Below are 14,454 nucleotides of genomic sequence, written 5' to 3'. Positions count from 1 at the left end.
CTCCCGGCTGAAGTTGACATTTCTTGTTATGTGACTGCAAGGAGACAGAAAAATACAACAACCGGCACAAACGGGTCACATGTTCACTTGTTCAAGTGTGACATGCTAAAGGAACTATTAGAGGGAACCTGAGTGTCTCTGAATCTTAATTATGTCCTTTAATATCACTCCCACCTGAGCTGGTGGGACTCAAACTCAGGCCCTGCCTGCAAATGCATCATAACCAAAAATCAATGACAGATTTATCGTCGATTTAGCTTCATCTACCATGTTTTTATTGTTATGTGTTCCTGTCACCTTTAATATCCATTCCATTCCACCTTCATCTGTGTGCCTCGTCTACACAGAAGCCAGCTCCCTAAAGTCTAAGAAGCTAAAAAAGCTTCTTCTCAGCCTGATCACTTTAAGGACTAACAACAACCTGCGACGGCAGTTGCTCCAAAATGTGCTTGAGAAGTTCAGGACGTGCAAACAAACGTGCAGTTATCGTGTTTCATTCCTCAGGAGAGGTCCTCCTTACACATAGCAAGTGCTTCTCAAACAGATAAAAGCGGGACAGCTGAGCTACAATGAGACGGTGTCCACGCCGCGTCGATGGTTTGGTTGCCGCGGTAACCCCTGAGGTGAGAGCGAGGCCATATCAGCAGACAGTAAATCTTCACACAGTAGCTTGAGGAATGCAGGTGAAGCTTTCCTCCCTGCTGTTCTGCAAATTTCTCTTCTTCTCTTACAAATGGCTTGGCCTCCTAATGGCCACAGTGGACGGCCGCTGCTCGTCCACTCTTACGCCCGTTTCTACGAACCAGCAAATTCAAGTGCACGACTTGTTTTTACCACAGACTGGTTTAATTTCAGCACAACTTTGATTTCCAGCTTTGGTGGGAAGAGGAAAGGGAGAAAGCAACAGAGCAGGGCCATAAATATTGTGAGAGATGACAGAACACCCCAGAGAGGGGCTACGCAGGTTTGGCTCCATAAGTAGGGCAGCAGTTTTCTGGCCAACGAGACTGAGCACCATGACGATTTTAAAAAAAGGCATTTCCCGTGCAAATGAATTAAAACCCAATAAATTCAACCTTAATAAGGCTGAAAAGGAGAGTGGAAGGATGTAAACATGTCTTCCTTACCTCTAAGAAGCAGGTCCCAGCTGGGGTGTTCTCCTTGATGGAGGCATTGTAAAAGTTGCTGGAAAAACACCGCGTGTTGTCATTGACGTCCTGCAGCACGATATCCACCTTTGCCGTGGACGACAGCGGCGGCCGGCCATTATCCATCGCAACAACAGTCACACTGGGGGCTGGCTCCGATTCAAAATCCAGAACAGTTGCTGTGGTAATGATCCCAGTTACTGGATCAATGGAGAACCAATCAGAATGGGAGTTTTTGCTCTTGAGAAGTCTGTAAACGGACGTCCCATTGGGGCCTTGGTCCTTGTCCCTAGCAGTGACCTGGAGAACGAAGGAGCCTGGGTAGACAACTTCAGGAATGGTCTGTCTGTATGCCTGCTGGTCAAACAGGGGGGGGTTGTCATTGACATCGGTCACCTGAATGGTGAAAGATGACTCTGCTCTGAGGGGAGGCGTGCCAGAGTCTGTCGCCATAACCCTGAGCTCATAAGAATCCCGCTCCTCTCTGTCCAGCTCCTGATCAACGTATATCAGGTAGATTATGCTGTCCTTTGTCTTAAGAGCAAACTTCCCATCGCCCCCCTCCAGGGACACGTTCACATTGGCGTACTCTCCGTAGTCCGGATCGGTGACAGAGATCCGAGCTACATACTGGCCTGGTTGGGCCCCTTCTGAGATCCTTGGAGAACCATCCTCACTGAGGAAGATGATGGTCATGGTGGGCTGGTTGTCATTGTAGTCACGGACATGAATAGTCACGAATGCATTGGTCACCTAGGAGGATAAATGACACAAATGTCACATGAGGTCCCTTACTTTACCCACACTAAGGGTTAGCTCAAGGATTTCCCCCCAAACTCTACAACAAAATCAGATGAACTGCTAGAAGTCTTCTCCTGCTATTTAAGCTGTGTAAAAAGATCAAATATATCATGAAATACCTCAGGGTGGCTGGCATTATCTCTCGCCTGGACCACCAGTTCATGGACTCTCTTCAGTTCGTAGTCCAGGGGCCTGTTGAGGGTAATGACACCCGTTTGACATCCATGACAAAGTAGCGGTCAGGGTCACTCTGGCGCCGGTTGATTTCATAAAGGACCAGACCGTTATCTCCCTCGTCTTCATCTGTCGCGAAGACCTGAGAGAAAAGGTTAGACACAGAAGTATGGTGAGAATGCAGCCGAGCAACGATTCAGGGCCTGAAGACTGAAGACTGAGCGGACCTGTAAGATGCTGCTGCCTTGAGGGAGGCTTTCAGAGATGATGGCGTGGTATCGGCTCTGGTTGAACATGGGTGCGTGGTCATTAATGTCAGTCACGATCACTTCTAGGGTCATAGACCCGATCCTTTTGGGCGATCCCCCATCAAAGGCTTCAATCATAAGGGTGTAGGATGAGCGTTTTTCTCTGTCCAGCAGTTCACCGATGACCAGGTCCAGATACAGGACCTTGTTTGTAGCTCTCTTGGTTTCCAGTTGGAAAACCTGACCCACATTTCCCTCTCGAATAGTGTATCCTTGGGTGGTCAGCTGGTCCTTGTCTGCATCTGTTGCAGGCTCCAGGGAAAACCTCGTTCCAATTGCTGTGTGCTCTGGGATTTTAAGCACGGCTTTCTTTTTGGGGAACTCGGGCGCATGGTCATTGATGTCGTTAACTGTGATGGACACCTCAATCGTGACACCTGTCATCGTCACGGCGATAAAGCTGTAGTGGTCCCTCTTTTCCCGATCCAGACTTCGTGCGGTGGTGATGATGCCGGTGGTCTCGTCAATGTTGAGATCGCTGCCCACGCCCGTGCCCTCGTGGTCTGAGATGAAGTACAGACTGGTAGTTTCACCAGCAGGTAACCCGGCGCTGATGTCTCCAACAATTGTCCCCGCCGGCTGCCCTTCGTCCAGCTGCAGCTCCAGCACCCCGAGGACGGTGGGCGACTGCACCAGAACGAGGACTATGTAGAAATAATAGAGCGGCTCCTGTCGCCCCAGGCTCAGCCACTCGGAGGGTCCTCTGACCCACGACCTCCGTCTTGACCTTTTACTTGTTAACAGCATGACTGGGCACTGCTACACCTGAGAAGAGAGAGACAGAGAGACTCTGTATTAGAATCTGACCCCTACACTAAAGTACTACGTTAACTTGAACAACAGCAAACAGCTAGATTATAACATGTGTTCCTCTAAAGGAAAAGAGGCATCAGCCGGTAACAATGGAAGGCTCAAACGAAGCCACATACTGTCTCAAAAGAATTAAAAGTTATATTGAACCAGGCAAGATACCCTCTACATTTTGATTTCTTAAAGCAAATGCTGGTACAGAATGATAGAGAAATATTTGGAATGCATGGGAAAATACTGCGAGCTTCCAGCTGCTTCAACAGGACCTTTATAGAGAAGTAAAGACAGTAAGCCGAGCTCGCAGATTCCCCAAACAGTAAATCACAAATCCATGAGGATAATATCCTCCTTATGGTCAAGCTAAGTCAGATTTATCATCAGGAGGAGATACACATGCTTTAACTTTTGTTCTCACCAAAAATACTCGCTGACTGCAACAAAGGCAAGACTTTATGAGGCTATCAGAAACTCACCTAACACTTTCTTAGTTACAAAGCAACACATTCAACATCTGGTACCTCAAGTCAAAACAATCAGAACCTTTTTTTTTTCCCAAAAAATATTTGGCCCAGGTTTAGCGTGCATATTTTCAAAGATCACCACAAAATTCTGGAAACACACTGAAAAAAGTGATGCCATTGAACCTGAGTGACTGTTCTAAATGCTCAGAAGATAGATGTTCACCGAGTGCTTCGAGAAGCTTTACAAACCTTTATGCTCAAAATAAAACCAACTGTGCATGCTCATCTCATATTTACAAGGGAAGAGTTATTGAGCACGTAATTCTTCAAAGCATCGTGTGATGAGGAAGACTGTTTGGTTCCGACATAACCGTTCCAGTCGGAGCGGAAAGGAAAGAACTGGGATTACGTCCATGTCTTAAACTCTAACTGCTCCAAATGATCAAACGTTCAAATGTGTGACATAAACAAAGGACCAGTAGCCCACAGGAGTTTAGTCACCATAGAGGGAGTTGGCCTTCCCTCTCCCGCTATATTCAACAGTGCGATCACTCCCCCTGTGCACGTATAATCTGGGCAGTTAACTTTGGGAATGTTGTCCAAGCCAAAGGAGAAAGGCAGCATTTAGCCTGCTGCAGGGTCTCAACAAAGCCTGGACCGAGGCACGGATGGATGCTCCTGCAGGTCATCGCGACGGGTGACTGCTATATATTATAGTCTGGTGTGGAAAAATACACCTTTTTTGGTCTCGTAACATAATTGGAGGAGGGGTTATATTATGGTCACACATGGAAGTGCTTGACCTGTTTGATTGTATTCATTTATTCAGGTTTTTGCCAGATAGCTGAAAATCCTCACAATCCCTCCAGCACATGGGGCAAAAACACTATCTGGGATCAATAACACGCATGTTAGCGAATGAATCCTGCTGCTATTTTACATAACACCTGCTTTTTTCTCCCCCTAACCCAGCAGTTTATGAGCCCTGAGAGGAGAAAGGATTAATAAACTCTATAGCCCCACTGGGACAGATAGCAGGAGACCGATACCCCCCCCCCCCCCCCCCCCCCCCCCCCTCACCCGTTGACCTTTGCATGTGTCCAGACGGCTGCTGTGGACAGTTGCTACAAATCCCAACCAGGGACTCTGCACACTCGCACTCCCTTGGTCGGGTGTTTGTCTTGGTTCTGATGACCATTTTGTGCATGTGGGACTATTTGAGTTGTTTAAGGGGGAAGTTTGAGGAACAATTAGGGGCGTGATGATGAAAAGAGACCTTTCTATTGGCGAGTCGGAGCCCTGGGAGAGAGTGCAGGACCATACGGGAGTCATTGACAGCACCGGGGAAACAGACAAAGAACAAAGTGGAGCAAAAAAGTAAAATTAGGACACACACAAAAAAACCCCTTTCATTCCGAGGAGGGATTTCAGTGTTTGGCTTAACTGGCCTCTGTTCAGGCAGCAGCGTACCGGAGGCTTGTGATTGAAGTGGGAAGTCAGGAGGTGGACTCTCAAGGATGTGCATGTGCGCGTGCGTGTTCCTTCTGGTTCTCTCACCATCGCCGAGTCAACCAAAGGTTATGCTGATGAACAGATCGCACGGCTGCAATCTGTCACTGTCAATGAGCAGTCGGCGCATGACATCATCGGCCCGTTTCGGAGGTGTGCAGTGTTTCACATGTGTTTACTCTGGAAAACACAGAGGAGCACAGAGAGCCGGGTCCAAACTCCACCGCGGGCTGAGAGAATACGGCCCAAAACAGGCAACCAAACACCTGCTTCACTCCCTCTAGTGGTGCTTTGGGAAGATCTGCTGGTCTATGCAAGCGATGCTTCCAACCGGTACGTTAGCGCTTGTAGAAATCCTGAATTCCGAGATCAGAGTGTGGAAGCGCAGCAGCAAGCTCCCTTCCCCGTGTTGCCCTCTCCTCTTGCATCCCGACACGACACACGTGCACGCGAGGGGTGACATCATTTCGGTGCAACCGCACTGACAAGCGGGCCAGACTCGCAGGGCTCCGTGCAGTCTCAGCCACATTATTATCTGGCATTACACCCCCATAATCTGCCCCCGCTGCACGGAACCCTCAAAGCCTCAAAGACACGGGGCTCCGCTCCGCGCCGCTCTGGCCGAGCGGAGCGGTCCAAAGCGGCGCTGCACGTGCGGGAGGATGCGCGCGAGCGTCTCCACGCCGTTTTCATCCGCGTTGTCAACAATGGTCCATTTTCCTCAAGCTCTGCCATTTCCAAACAGACCTCTCTTTCCATCCGTTTCATGCTGCTCCTCCCCCCTCCCGCTCTACCCCACCTCCCTCATAATGGATTTAACAGCCCTGGCCAGGCACGCCACGGCGAGCAGTGGCCGCACCGCATGACCTCCCGCTCAACCGGAGGGGTGTTTTTTTCTGCTTTGATGAACAGCACAGGAGTGAGGTCCAGAGAGCTCCTCGTGGGTGGAGAGGTCTGGCACCGGAGCCAGGAGCCAGGAGCCGGGAGCTGCTCGTTTAGACCGACAAGTGCTTCTGTGTCACCCTGAACAAACACAAGCCAGATCCCGGGATTGACGGCGGAGTCAGAGAGGGGAACGAATAACGGGAAGAGCTGTCAAAATAAAAATGTTAACGCGCAGGAATTCTCAGGAAAGACGCTCTTGATGGTTTTTTGAGGAAACCCGAGAGTTTAGCTTGAGTTTCATTAAAACATTTGTTTTGAAACTGTTAAACCAACACTGAACCTTGAGACTAAAAGATTGGGGCAGGTTGGGGCTGTATGGGGCAGGTTGGGGCTGTATGGGGCTGTATGGGGCAGGTTGGGGCTGTATGGGGCAGGTTGGGGCTGTATGGGGCTGGTTGGGGCTGTATGGGGCAGGTCGGGGCAGGTTGGGGCTGGTTGGGGCAGGTTGGGGCTCTATGGGGCAGGTTGGGGCTGGTTGGGGCAGCTTGGGGCTGTATAGGGCAGGTTGGGGCAGGTTGGGGCTGTATGGGGCAGGTTGGCGCAGTATGGGGCTGTATGGGGCAGGTTGGCGCAGTATGGGGCAGGTTGGCGCAGGTTGGCGCAGGTTGGGGCAGGTTGGGGCTGTATGGGGCAGGTTGGGGCTGTATGGGGCAGGTTGGGGCTGGTTGGGGCTGTATGGGGCTAGTTGGGGCAGGTTGGGGCTGGTTGGGGCAGGTTGGGGCAGGTTGGGGCTGTATGGGGCAGGTTGGGGCAGGTTGGGGCTGTATGGGGCAGGTTGGGGCTGGTTGGGGCTAGTTGGGGGCAGGTTGGGGCTGTATGGGGCAGGTTTGGGGCAGGTTGGGGGCAGGTTGGGGCTGTATGGGGCAGGTTGGGGCTGGATGGGGCTGTATGGGGCAGGTTGGGGCAGGTTGGGGCTGTATGGGGCAGGTTGGGGCAGGTTGGGGCAGGTTGGGGCTGTATGGGGCAGGTTGGGGCTGGTTGGGGCTGTATGGGGCTAGTTGGGGCTAGTTGGGGCAGGTTGGGGCTGTATGGGGCTGGTTGGGGCAGGTTGGGGCAGGTTGGGCAGGTTGGGGCTGGTTGGGGCTGTATGGGGCAGGTTGGGGCAGGTTGGGGCTGGTTGGGGCAGGTTGGGGCTGGTTGGGGCTGTATGGGGCAGGTTGGGGGCTGGTTGGGGCTGTATGGGGCAGGTTGGGGCAGGTTGGGGCTGGTTGGGGCAGGTTGGGGCTGGTTGGGGCTGTATGGGGCAGGTTGGGGCAGGTTGGGGCTGGTTGGGGCAGGTTGGGGCTGGTTGGGGCTGTATGGGGCAGGTTGGGGGCTAGTTGGGGCAGGTTGGGGCTGTATGGGGCAGGTTGGGGCTGGTTGGGGCTGTATGGGGCAGGTTGGGGCAGGTTGGGGCTGGTTGGGGCTGTATGGGGCAGGTTGGGGCAAGGTTGGGGCTGGTTGGGGCAGGTTGGGGCTGTATGGGGCAGGTTGGGGCTGTATGGGGCAGGTTGGGGCAGGTTGGGGCTGTATGGGGGCAGGTTGGGGCTGTATGGGGCAGGTTGGGGCTGTATGGGGCAGGTTGGGGCAGGTTGGGGCTGGTATGGGGCAGGTTGGGGCTGTATGGGGCAGGTTGGGGCAGGTTGGGGCAGGTTGGGGCTGTATGGGGCAGGTTGGGGCAGGTTGGGGCAGGTTGGGGCTGTATGGGGCAGGTTGGGGCAGGTTGGGGCTGTTATGGGGCAGGTTGGGGCTGTATGGGGCAGGTTGGGGCAGGTTGGGGCTGTATGGGGCAGGTTGGGGGCAGGTTGGGGCAGGTTGGGGCAGGTGGGGCTGTATGGGGCAGGTTGGGGGCAGGTTGGGGCAGGTTGGGGCTGGTTGGGGCAGGTTGGGGGCTGGTTGGGGCTGTATGGGGCAGGTTGGGGCAGGTTGGGGCTGGTTGGGGCAGGTTGGGGCTGTATGGGGCAGGTTGGGGCAGGTTGGGGCAGGGTTGGGGCTGTATAGGGCAGGTTGGGGCTGTATGGGGCAGGTTGGGGCAGGTTGGGGCTGTATGGGGCAGGTTGGGGCTGTATGGGGCAGGTTGGGGCAGGTTGGGGCAGGTTGGGGCTAGTTGGGGGCTAGTTGGGGCAGGTTGGGGCAGGTTGGGGCTGGTTGGGGCTGTATGGGGCAGGTTGGGGCAGGTTGGGGCAGGTTGGGGCAGGTTGGGGCAGGTTGGGGCTAGTTGGGGCTAGTTGGGGCAGGTTGGGGCTGTATGGGGCAGGTTGGGGGCAGGTTGGGGCTGTATGGGGCAGGTTGGGGCAGGTTGGGGCTGTATAGAGCCACCTCACCAGCGCCGTGCCCTCTCCTGCTCTTTCACTCGACCTAAAAAGGGGGTTTATGGATCTAATAGATCTCAACAGCAGCCGCTCAGACGTCCAGACGACCGGCGTCGGCACATTTACACGCGCGCTGAAACATACGTGCACGCCGGCCCGGGGCACCATCAATATTAATGCCGCCGCGTCTCAGAGAGTTCACGAGTGTGTCGGGTCCCGGCTCGGCCGGGGGGAGCAGCCGGAAAAGCACTCAGGAGCTGCGAAACCCAAACCTGGTTCGCCGGGAATGTGCGTCTAAGACGGGACAATTTAATTAACCATGATGAAGCGCTGGCGAGTTCCTCAGCTACAGTGAGAGGCGGCTCTTCAACCTGCATCCTTTCATTTGTTCCTCCATTCCTCTTTCCTAATTAAGAGCTATCTCCCTGAAACAGGAGAAATGCAGCCTTCGTTCCTAAACTCTGGAATCTCGTCAGACGGCCTGGCTGCAGGACCGGGTGACGAGGGGGGGGGCACGTCATCACAGAAACTGCTAATTCCTCGGCGACATCGAGCCCCAGACTGGCGGGATCGGTTCCATAGACCTACTGGTGGATCCTCCACACGTTTTAACCCGTTCGATCCCGCGGGGATGCAAAGGAAAACAACTGAAGACTCGGATTTGTTTCTTTTCCGTCAAAACTGGAATTACAGTTCGCTCTTCCCAACAGCAGGCGCCCCCCCCCCCCCCCCCGTGACGGGTCGTCCCGGGTTTCCCTGCCCAGCGGGCCAGGAGACGGTGACGGAGACCGAAACATGGAAACCCGGCTCGGCTCAGCTGCCGTGAGCGCGGAGATGTGCGCACGTCTGCGTGCACATAAATAACGCACCCCTCTGAACCGGCAGCGGAGCCGGGGAGCAAGTGAAAACACAGCTGGAGGTGATTCACTAATCTCTGGACCCGCCTTGCCAAGCGAATGTACTGGCGGGTTCTTTTGGGTTCCGCCGATAAGTGTGTGCACGTGTTTGGTTTGTGCTGTTTTCCAGAGGATAAAGAACAAGAAACGGAAAATATGCGGAGGAATTTAACTAATGAGACACCAAGGAGAAAACATCCCAGAGCAGAGACCCTCCCAAAAAAATGACGTCCCCGAAGGTGGCGAGCAGCCGCCGTCGGCGTCGCCCCCCCCATCACGGCACGTTTAATACCCCACACGGGCACCCTGTGGAGTCCAACCGCCCCTCTGTTACCCCACCAGAGGCTCCACATCCTCTCCTTTGGGCTCCGCCAGGGGTGCGTCCCCCCAATTAAGCCCAGCGGTCCAGAGACTGGAAGCAGTTAAACATCAGGAAATCTTCTTATCAGTGAATGTGGAAGACATTAGCATGCGCGAGCTAGCTGATGGCTGCACATGGTCAAACACGTAGCAAACACGAGCGCGCTTGATTACAGCGAGCGCACATATTTGGTGAGTAATGTTTGTAATCCCGAGCCACCCCGTGTTACATATTTAAAGTGTTCCGGCAATAAATTAGCTGTTTAAGGAGAGAGGAATGTCGCGCCTCAGATTCAGAAGGACACTAGGCAAACAATGGCGTTGGCTAATGAATGAACGGGGAAGAAATCCCACCCAGCTGAGCCACAACAGGCCCAGGAAAAGGGAAACCGAAGATCCATTTTGTAATTTAAACATGTGCTGGTGAAGCCGTAAACACACTCGCACGCTCCGCTCCCGGCCAATGGGAGGAGGGACGCAGCAGCACCGGCGTGTTATTGTTCCACCAAACACATTAGCATTAATCAACGCGCCCCATGTTTGGTTGAAAGGTCCTTTCCAGAGGGCGGAAGGAGGTCGGGAGCTTCCTGTGAGAAATGGCCTCACTTGACCGGTCCAGACCGGGAATCTGGCTCCTCGCTAGCTTAACTCGTGGTGACTAGCCTTGTTTCTTACGAAATTCTCCACCGACTCCTGGATCAGCGGCACGCCGGCAGCTGTCCCGTGCGCGGGAATGCCTGTGGATCGGGTTACTCTTTTCCATTTTACGTGGTAAGCCCGGGAATTAGGCCCGTCTGTTGTTTTAATTGGCTTTGCAAAAAATATCTCAACCATTAGCATCGATGTGAAAACAGGGAGCAAACCGTGGATTCGCCGGTTTCAAACCCTCTCCAAAGGAATCCCTTAGGCGCGTATCACGTTCTCTCATCTCGGAGCTCGGAGCAGCTCGGATCATCTCCCCGGCCTCATTAAAAGCACATGAGGTTCTGCTTCTGTTGGGTCTCGGACGCTTCTCCCAGCTCAGTTTCCAGGTTTTGCTCACACTTCCCAAAAACGTGACGCTCAGTTTCTCCAGAAACTTCCAGAGATGTTTGTGCCAGCAACTATTGGGAATAATACCTCATGAAAACGTGTCGTTTGGTGGGTTCTGTTGTATTTGGGTTAGGGTTGATTTTGGATACCTGAGAGATTCCGGAACCTTTGCCGGATCATTCCTTACGATGACGCCACTGAATTTCTGGATTCTAATGGCAGCAGGCTGTGCAACCGTCGCTGCCATGGCAACCAACATCCCCGAGGAGGCGAAGATAATGAAATGTGGAGCAATCAGCAATCGGGAGTCCTTATCAATGGGAATCATCATTTCTGAATGTGCCAGTGAAACTATTATTGGCTGGATGCTCCAAACGGAGGTTTTCCAGGAATCTGCCTCGCACACGTCGCCGCCGTTTAAAGACCCTGTTAGGACTGAGATGGTGGTCTGGGGGGGGGGGTCCTAGTCTGGGGGGGGACTGGTCTGAGGGGGGGGTTGACTGTGTCTTGGGTGGGGGGGTGAGGGGTCCTAGTCTGGGGGGGGACTGGTCCTGATGGGGGGGGGGACTGGTCAGAGAGTGGGGCTACTGGTCTAAGGGGGGTGTACTGGTCTTAGGGGGGTGTACTGGTCTTAGGGGGGTGTACTGGACTGAGGGCTGGTGTACTGGTCTGGGGGGTGGGGGTACTGGTCTAAGGGGGGGGTACTGGTCTGAGGGTGGGGCTACTGGGTCTGAGGGGGGTGTACTGGTACTGGGAGGGGTAACTGGTCTGGGGGGGGTGTACTGGTCTGGGGGGGGGCTGGTCTGGGGGGTGTACTGGTCTGGGGGGGGTACTGTTCGCTGGTGGGGGTGGGTTGCGGGGTGTAAATATGTCTTAGGGGAGTAGAGGGTGTGTACTCTTCTGGTCTAGGGGAGGGGGACTGGTCTGAGGGGGGTGTACTGGTCTGAGGGTGGGATAATGGTCAGAGAGTGGGGCTACTGGCCTAAGGGTGGGGGTACTGGTCTGAGGGGGGTGGGGGTACTGGTCTAAGGGGGGTGTACTGGTCTGGGGGGGGTTACTGGTCTGGGGGGGGTACTGGTCTGAGGGGGGGTACTGGTCTGGGGGGGGGGCTGGTCTGGGGGGGGGTGGTACTGTAAATAAAAACAGCAACACCTACCCAAGACATCCGGCTGGAAGATGGAGGGAAAATGTTTCCGTTGGTTTGTGTCACCGAGGAAGAGGAAACTGTCTTTTCTTATGTTGCAGTTGACCTCAGCTGTCATCACACGTCAGGTGGATGATGTTTTTATCTGTGTGTGTGTGTGTGTGTGTGTGTGTGCGTGAGTGTGTGTGAGTGTGTGTGCGTGTGTGTGTGTGTGTGCGTGTGTGAGACAGAGACAGAGGAAGAGAGAAAATCTGACATCCCTTTGAATAAGAAAACGGCACAAACTGGAATCTTTCTGGAGGACGTGTCGGGGCTCAGAAGGACCCAGAGTCATGTGACTGTGGGGGGGCACAATTTGGTGAGAGCAGATTAAAAGATTTTGAGGGAAATGTGCTGCTCCAGAGCTCCAAATCAGCTCCGAACAGGGAGAGAAAATGGTGGGTAAGTTTTAAGACGTCGTCTCTTATTCCTCAAATCCTCAGTGACATAAGGAGCGGCGATGTCGGAACCAGGACGTGTCCCGGAGAGCCGGAGCCCCCACGTGGGTGCCGTTCAGTCACCGACCCAAACAGATGTCCGGCAGATGCTGACCCCTCCCCTCCCCTCCAATCCCATCACATCTCTCATTAGCCCAAACCCATCAAAGCTCCAGCTAAACGCCGTTGCTTTGACTTTGCTAGCGTGCATGGAGCCTGGGGGCGGAGCTGCGGCCACGGCGTTCCGGCCCGACTCAGCTCCTCGGACCTCCGGGTCTTTGGCTCCGGCTCCTGGTAATCAGCTGATGTGCGTAAACACGTGACAGCAGTTGGCGTTCGAAGCCTCGCGGGTTAAACCCGACGGCTCGCCCGGGCGCCGCTGACCCGGAGCACGTGTCGGTGATGGTGTCATAATTCCACCGTCCGTATCCCCCGACAACACAAAAACAAGCAGCTGGTGCCAGCGGACACCAGATATGCCTGGAACAACGATTGTGGCGAGCCGCTTAAATACGCCTCTGGGCTTTTATTTTTAGTTTTTTGGCCGCGTGTGCACAGAGGTGGTTTCTATAAATACAGTTCGTATTGTAAAAATGTTGCCAGGATCTATTTTCTGGCTGTCGGAGGGTTATTTTATTTATTTTCTGCAGGCAGAATGGATTCCACGCTCTTTCTTGTCTGCTGGGATAGTCCCTCTGATCTGGCACTGGGTTTATGACTACACAGAGGAGAAGAATGCTATTATCAGCGGAGCAGGCCCCACTGGAGCTAATGGTGTTAGTGCCTTGCTCAGAGGCACAAGATTAAAAAAGAAAGAAATAGAAAAATGTGCTGGTGATCTCCCACAATCCTGCTTGAAATCCTGCATCAGGAACTTTGAATCCTCATGGAATCCAAAGGAACAAACGGCTTAGAGTTTAATAAATTAAGAGGGGGGGCGGGGGTGTAAACCGGGCTAGGCTAATGATTAGCATCTGTTGTAAAGGGACACTCGTTTTTCATTTCACAGTCTGAACTGGCTCAGCTGTGAATGCTGATCAATAATCAATATGCCGCAATCACCGTAATCTATTCATCTTGCGTAGCCCCCCCCCCCCCCCCCCCCCCCTTCACACACGCACACACACACACACACACACACACACACCAGCTCATGCATGCAAGGTGCAGATGCAGGGACCCCCCCCCCCGCCGGTCTCCCACCCATCTGGAGCTGGTTTCTGCCACCTCCTCCAGGAGCGGATCAGCCGCACCAGGGACCACCGGGCGGATGAGAATAAAGGCGGCTCACTTACGTGCATGTGAGCCGCTGCGCGTGGCTGGATGCGCTCTGGAAACCCGCCCTTCCAAAAAGTGATTAGTATGCAAACGGTTTCCCAGCGCACCTCCCGAACGGTCGGAAATCCACCGGGTCCTGGATGAAGCCGGGCTGGACGGTGGCTTTGGCTCTTACATAGTATCCACAGGAAAACTAGTTCTAAAAAATAAAAAAAACCAAACCGTAATCTGAAACAAATCCGCAGGTTTTTCTAATCCGGGGCTCCGCAGAACGGCTCCTCTTTGCTGCTCGCGCGTGCGTCAGGTGAGAGGATCAGCTGGGAATCTCTTCAGCTCCTCCGCTGTCTGCAAATGGGAAGGAGCCGCCTGTCCGCGGATGGAACTGCGCCTCTCTCTCCTCCCTGTGTCTCGCTCTCTCCCTCTACCTCTCTCTCTCCTTTCTCTGTCTGCCTCTCCCTCTCTGTCTCTCTCTCTCTCTGCCTCTACCTCTCTCTCCTCTCTCTCTCTCTGCCTCTACCTCTCTCTCCTCTCTCTCTCTCTCCCTCTACCTCTCTCTCTCCTCTCTCTCTCTGCCTCTACCGCTCTCTCTCCTCTCTCTCTCTCTGCCTCTACCTCTCTCTCCTCTCTCTCTCTGCCTCTACCTCTCTCTCCTCTCTCTCTCCCTCTACCGCTCTCTCTCCTCTCTCTCTCCCTCTACCTCTCTCTCCTATCTCTCTCCCTCTCCCTCCTCTCTCTCCACTCTCTCTCTATGTCTCTCTCTCTCTCTCTCTCCGAGCATCCAGTCACTGGCGCTACGTGCGCGCTGCTGAGACGGAGTCGCT

General features: G+C 53.9%; 1 pseudogene; it reads right to left on the bottom strand.

The window, feature by feature from the left end:
* Positions 1–1,077: 1,077 nt before the first annotated feature.
* LOC115252751 (protocadherin-16-like) lies at positions 1,078–14,082 on the bottom strand (annotated as a pseudogene).
* Positions 14,083–14,454: the final 372 nt, after the last annotated feature.

This window comes from Takifugu rubripes, chromosome 15, assembly GCF_901000725.2.
Source record: "Takifugu rubripes chromosome 15, fTakRub1.2, whole genome shotgun sequence".
In the NCBI taxonomy this organism is placed as follows: domain Eukaryota; kingdom Metazoa; phylum Chordata; class Actinopteri; order Tetraodontiformes; family Tetraodontidae; genus Takifugu; species Takifugu rubripes.
This window is presented reverse-complemented; position numbering and strand designations above follow the sequence as displayed.